The sequence below is a fragment of the Parus major genome, chromosome 4 (genome assembly GCF_001522545.3).
Source record: "Parus major isolate Abel chromosome 4, Parus_major1.1, whole genome shotgun sequence".
Lineage (NCBI taxonomy): Eukaryota > Metazoa > Chordata > Aves > Passeriformes > Paridae > Parus > Parus major.
In genome coordinates, this window is record NC_031771.1 from 55,882,426 (window position 1) to 55,888,425 (window position 6,000).

Here is a 6,000-nt window from a genome sequence, read left to right on the forward strand (position 1 = left end):
AGCCTGCAACGTTTGCATGACTTGTACAGAGCACAAGGGCTTGCTCCATGTGTTGCCATTGAAGGCCCTTCATATGCCCACTGACCTGCAGGGAAGCAGCACTGGCTTGCTGCTGATCTGCTCAGGGTTCTCAGTATCATTCTTAGTGCAGAGATTCTAGAAGTGCAACCCCACAAGGCAAGGGGCAGTGGTTCCAGGATCAGGAAACTGGGGAAGAAGCTGCAGCCAGGTAAGTTAAAGCATAAGGTATTTAAATACAGATTTCCCAACAGCATTTATTTGGAGATGGAAAACAGTCCCTTCTGCTGAGTATTTTTGATCATCTTCATGGACAATCCATTTCCAAGCAGTTAAAACCCAAATCTTTAATGCATGCTGCAGACTAAGCTGTGCCTCAGTTAACAACTACAGAAACACCTGCACCATATTAAAATATAAAAGGGAAACTTTAGGTAAGGAAGGGGTTAAGAAAACACCTATTCAGATCATAAATGTACATATTTGGTACTTTTTGACTTACTTATGACTTAAATTTTTACTTTAATGACTTAGACATTAAAAATGAAAATACAATCAGGGAATATAGTTGGAGGAGGACGACCCCAAGTATCACACCACATACCTATAAATTATGGGTAAGTAGCGGTCACATTTTTGCAACCAGCAGTTATCACATTCTAGGACACAATTTAATCACCAGGACTGTCCTGTGCAAAGAAGAATGATATCTATGAGTAGTAAAAACCGTCAGGGGTTACAGAGCGGTTTTACAGTTCCGTGGTGAAGGATGTCCCGGGTTGCTGGCAGCGCTGCCGGCGCTCGGGGCAGGTTCTCCCCAGGGCCATGGGGAGGGAGGGAAGCAGGAGGCAGCCGCGGGGACCAGCCGGGACAGTGCTCCAGCGCCAGGTGGCAGAACAGCGCTGCTGACGGCATCTCCCACTCCGTTTCCAGCTGTTGTCCTGCCCAGACCGACACTCCGGAGTTATTTCTGTTTCGGGAGTGATTGCCCGGCCGGCCCCGCTGGTGTCGGCGCGGTCCGCACACACCGCGCGGCTCCTGCGGCTGCTCCTGGCCCACAGCCGCCGGTGACAGCGGTCCCGCTGCAGAAAGCAGTGTCTCAGGAGGAACAAGGATGTGGCAAGGGGTTTACAGCCAGTGTGTCTTCTCATATCAGCGGAGCACCATAATGATGAACACTGATCTTTATTATTTACTATATAGAAAAGGACCACAGAGAGGGCTGGAACTTAAGCAGGCAAAAAGAATAATAAAATCCTAGAATGGTTTGGGTTGGAAGGGACTTCAAAAATCACCAACCCCCTTCACTGCGGACAGGGACACCTTCTGTTAGACCACATTGAAATAAAGAGATGAAAAGGTAGGCAGTGTCAAATATGCATTGATAAATTTTTACTATATTTATATGCCTATGTTTAAGGGAAATTTTGTGACAGTATTTCCTTACAAGGGCAGGGAAAGTGATGTCTGGTCTCACTTGAATCAAAGACAAGGTGATAAAGTCCTCAATCTGCAAGGCAGGACAGAGGACCTGGTGGAAAAAGATGTGTGCACTGGAAGTTTGGCACTTGCAAAAGTGGCCACTCTAGGAGCTGAACAGTGCTAAGAGAATCATTTTGGTGCTTGATCAGTCAGGAAAATCTCACAGCTAAAAACAGTGCAGGCTTGTATAATGGTTTTGATACTGTAACAAAATATGAACAAGTGAGCTTTTATCAGGTGACCAGATCATCTATGACTTACCAACAAAACAAGTTAAATCAACTCCCTTTTATTGTGGTCAGCACAACCTGATTTATTAATGTCTAGGTTAACAAAGTCATTGACAGCAGTTTACAACAAGGCAGCAAAATCAATTGGACAAGGATCTGGAACTGGAGCTTTGCTGGCCCTATTCTGATTTTGGGGATGGAACTGGCTGGGGCTGATAATGAGCCAGCCTTAGGTCTTAAGACCATGGGAATCTAGCCTGTAGGCAGGATGTTAGCAAGTCTGTTCATATAAGGTTATGCTTCCAGAATGCTCTTAATTCTCCCCTAGATTTGGTTATTACTTGCCACATTATTTTTCTTATTCCTAATCTCAGTCTGTAATTGGAACACTGCCTTCGGACCTACCCTCAGATCCTTTGTATATATACCGCTGTACCCACCCTTTTCACATCTTTTGTGGTTGACCCTATACTGTGTGTTTGCCTTATGCCATTTGTTATTTTGCCATTAAAGCAGTTTTACTTTTTGGGTCACCCTTGCCCGTCCCGTTTATTCGCCACACCACTCCCGGCTGGCCCGGCTCTGAGGTCGCCAAGCCGAAAAGCAACATCTGATAACCATGAATGCACAGAAAACGTCACAGATGGACTGTGCATGAGTCAGTGACCAGCTGAGCCAACAGAGGACTGATATGAAGGGAAGGTCTTTCAAGGTGGGTAGATTGCACTCTTTGGCAGGGGAGTGCTGCTGGGTTTTGCAGCAGCCTTGTGCAGCTGACAGGTTTGGGCAAGCTGCAGAGCCAGTGCTGCAGTGTGGGCAGGGTCTCAAGGGCTACGAGGGATGTGCCATCAGCAGATTGCTTGAGGGGTACAGGGATACCCAAAAGACAACACCTGGCATGACTTAGGTCTCCCAGCAGCATAGCTGCTCCAGGCTTCTTGGTGACACAGCTATGCCTGAGGGTACATACACAGCAGTCTTCCTTGAAAATGATGGACTTTCATCCTCTCACACGAGCATTTCTGGCTGGGCAGTGGAGAGAGGATCACCACCATTGATGATTCCAGTCACCATCTCTCCTGTCATTTCCTGCAGAGGAATCTGGATAGGCTGGATCAATGAGCCAAGACCAATGGTAAGAAATTCAACAAGATCAAATGCTGAATCCTGCCCTTGGCTCACAACAGCCCCAAGCATTGCTACAGCTGGAAAGCTGCCTGGTAGAAAAGGACCTGGAGGTGCTGTTTGACAGCAGCTGAACATGAGCCAGTGTGTGTGTCCAGGTGGCCAAGAAGGCCAATGGCACCTGGCTTGGGTCAGGAATACTGTGACCAGCAGGAGCAGGAGCAGGGCAGTGACCACCCCCCTGTATTCAGCACTGGTGAGGCCACCCCTTGAGTTCTGTGACCAGTTCTGAAGCCCTCAGTTCAGGAAGGACAGTGAGGTGCTGGAGTGAGTCCAAAGAAGGACAACAAAGCTGGTAAGGGTCTGGAGCACAAGTCTGATGAGGAGAAGCTGAGGGAGCTGGGGGTGTTTAGCCAGGAAAAGAGGAGGCTCAGGGGTGACTGTATTGCTCTGGACCTGGTTATAGAATATCAAAAATGAAATGAGGACAAAGCCCACACTGGGTACAAAGCAATTCAGCTGAGTTGGGTTGTCTTGTTAGGCCCAAGGGAGCACAAGGGACATGGCACTGTGCTGTGGCTGCCTGAGTTGTGTGCCTGGTGTGAGCAAGGCTCGGTGTTACAGCAGCTGGACAGACAGCAAGGACAAAGGCTGCCAATTGGCCCTGCTTGTCCTCTGACACCCTGGTCCCTGGAGAACACTGGAGGGATGCAAAACTGTGCCTGCCCTCACCAGAGCTGGGCAGACTCAGTGGAGGCACTGGGAGAGATGGAGGTGGGAATACGGCCTGGAAACCACACAGGGAGAGTGGCAGACAGTGGGGACAGAGGCAGATAGTTTTTCTATGCATAGAGAGGACTGCATAGAGATGGCTGGATTTGTATAGAAATATTTTTCATTCCTTCTTTTCCAGAAGATGAACATTTCTTTATTTAAAAGTCCAGTCCAAATTCGTGTTATAATCTAGAGTCAAAGAGCTTTCTATGAGCCAGAAATGTGTATTTTAAGGAAGAGGCACAGGCAGTTGCATTTTTAATTTGGGTTACTGTCACAGTAACTGGGATTTTGTACAGGTTTTGTATGATCTGCTCTGTATATCTTACCTGGCTATTCTGTTTTCCCAAAAAAAATCATTGGGAGCTTGGGCAACTCCCATATCATCAACTGCTATCAGCTTCTACTATTTCTGCTGTTAAGAACTTAAAGAAGTTCTCCATTTCAGCCGTGTCCCACCTGTGGAGAACAGATGTTGTGGCACACCCTTATGGACAAGTGACTAAAAAAACATTTTTTAATAGCACGCAGGAGAAAACATCTAGCTCAGCCAGCCAGATAGCTCTGTCCTCTTTTATAATTTGATAAGGCTTCCAAAAAATCTGCAACTTTTGCCAGAATCTAGCCCAATCATGGCTTTTGAAAATCTTTTTTTTTTCTATTTTTGAAGACGACCTCCCTAAGATGAGCCTTCCAGACCAAAAGGAAATCAAGCCTGCTTGTAAAACATTGCTGCTAGACCCATGTTTTATCCCTTGTTTGGATGAGGTGTAATGCTGTGTGTCTATGTGTCTGCTCTCCCATCCTGTGCGCTCCACTAGAGAAAATATCACCAGTCACCACTCACTAGCTCCAATGTGGTGGTACTGGTTCCCAGAGGGCCTTAGAGTGTCATCACCAAGTCTTGCTAGACCTTTTGCAATGCTGTTCCAAGACAGAAGCCACTTGATTTAAATGTTTTAGGTGATTCCATCCCTTCCTGTTCCCTTGGAGTAGGCTCTGAATGACCAGACCAGTGCACTCTCTACCGTAAGGTAACACATGGTTAGCAGAGACCACCTCATTTCTGCTCTGAAGTTGCCTGGCTTATGAAAGGAAAGCTTGAGATAAAATATATCATGTGCTCTTGCTGCTTTTTGCCAGATCCACAGAGAGTTGACTGGAATGCAGCATCCACCCAGCACTGTGAGCCAGATATCCCATTTATGGGCTAATCCTTTTTTTGACGTCTCTTCCTTGTACCTGGTGATACGTAGAAATGTAAAACTGGCTTTGAGTGACTACACACAGAAAGGTGAGTTGCTTTCCCAGGTATTGTTGCTTTCTAGCCTTTCTATCACCTCGGCATCAAGCTGTTTAAAGTATTATCCTCTGGAACACCTTCATTGCAATTTAAGCAGCAATGGTGCAACACTGTGTTTTAGGAAGGGTGCCAATCACTTACTGAAACTGATTCAAGTTCTGCCAAGTATTTTTAACTTTCTGGATATTTTTCAGGAAGAGGAAAGCAGTTTGGATAATGTAAACCTGAGTGTTCAAGGTAACATCTTCTAGGAGGGATTTTCTAAATGATGCCAGATTCTGATGAATGCAATACATACTGCCTTTGAAGATTGATATATCTGTCTGTTGTGGCATTGTGTTGTGAAGTTCACTTAAAAGCATTAAGCTTTACATTATTAAACTATGATGGCACCATAAAAATGCTATACTTTGAAGAGGGATTAATATATAAATCATAATGGTCCTGATTCAGAGTGGTTTGATTTCTCCATAGAACCTACAATCTTAAAGAGATAGGCTGTTAAAGAGATCAACTAATTTATATTTTCGCTGCTCTTTTAGGTCCAAGTCAATCAGCTTCAAATTCCTCAACAGTGAAGTCCTTCTTTACTGTCTAGGTAAGCCCTGTAGTAACCACACTGCATTTACTGGTATGTAGATTGGAACTGAATTATTTTAAAACTGGAATTCTCTTCCTTAAAATCTTCCTCCTGTATTTTTAGATGAGTTTGTCAATTATTGGCCAATGCATGATGTATCAAATACTTCCATGATGCATTTTCATGACCAACAGTATGCTAATGCAGTGCAGTGTGTGTTATTGAAGGTATTGGTCTGCACTATTTATTAGCCCATTTAACTCCTCCTTTTGCTCAATTATTTGTCTTGTTTATTATTAGTACTTGCCCTTTCAAAGGAGAAAGAGAGCTCAAATGATCACCAGCAACAACATCATGAGTATTTTGGGAAGATTGCCCTTTAGAGATGTGCAGACAGTGTGCCCACCTCCCATTCACAGCACAAAAGGTCTCACTTCAAATGGTTTTGGTAGAAGAGGAGCCTACAGTCACTCAACACCGACGGATGT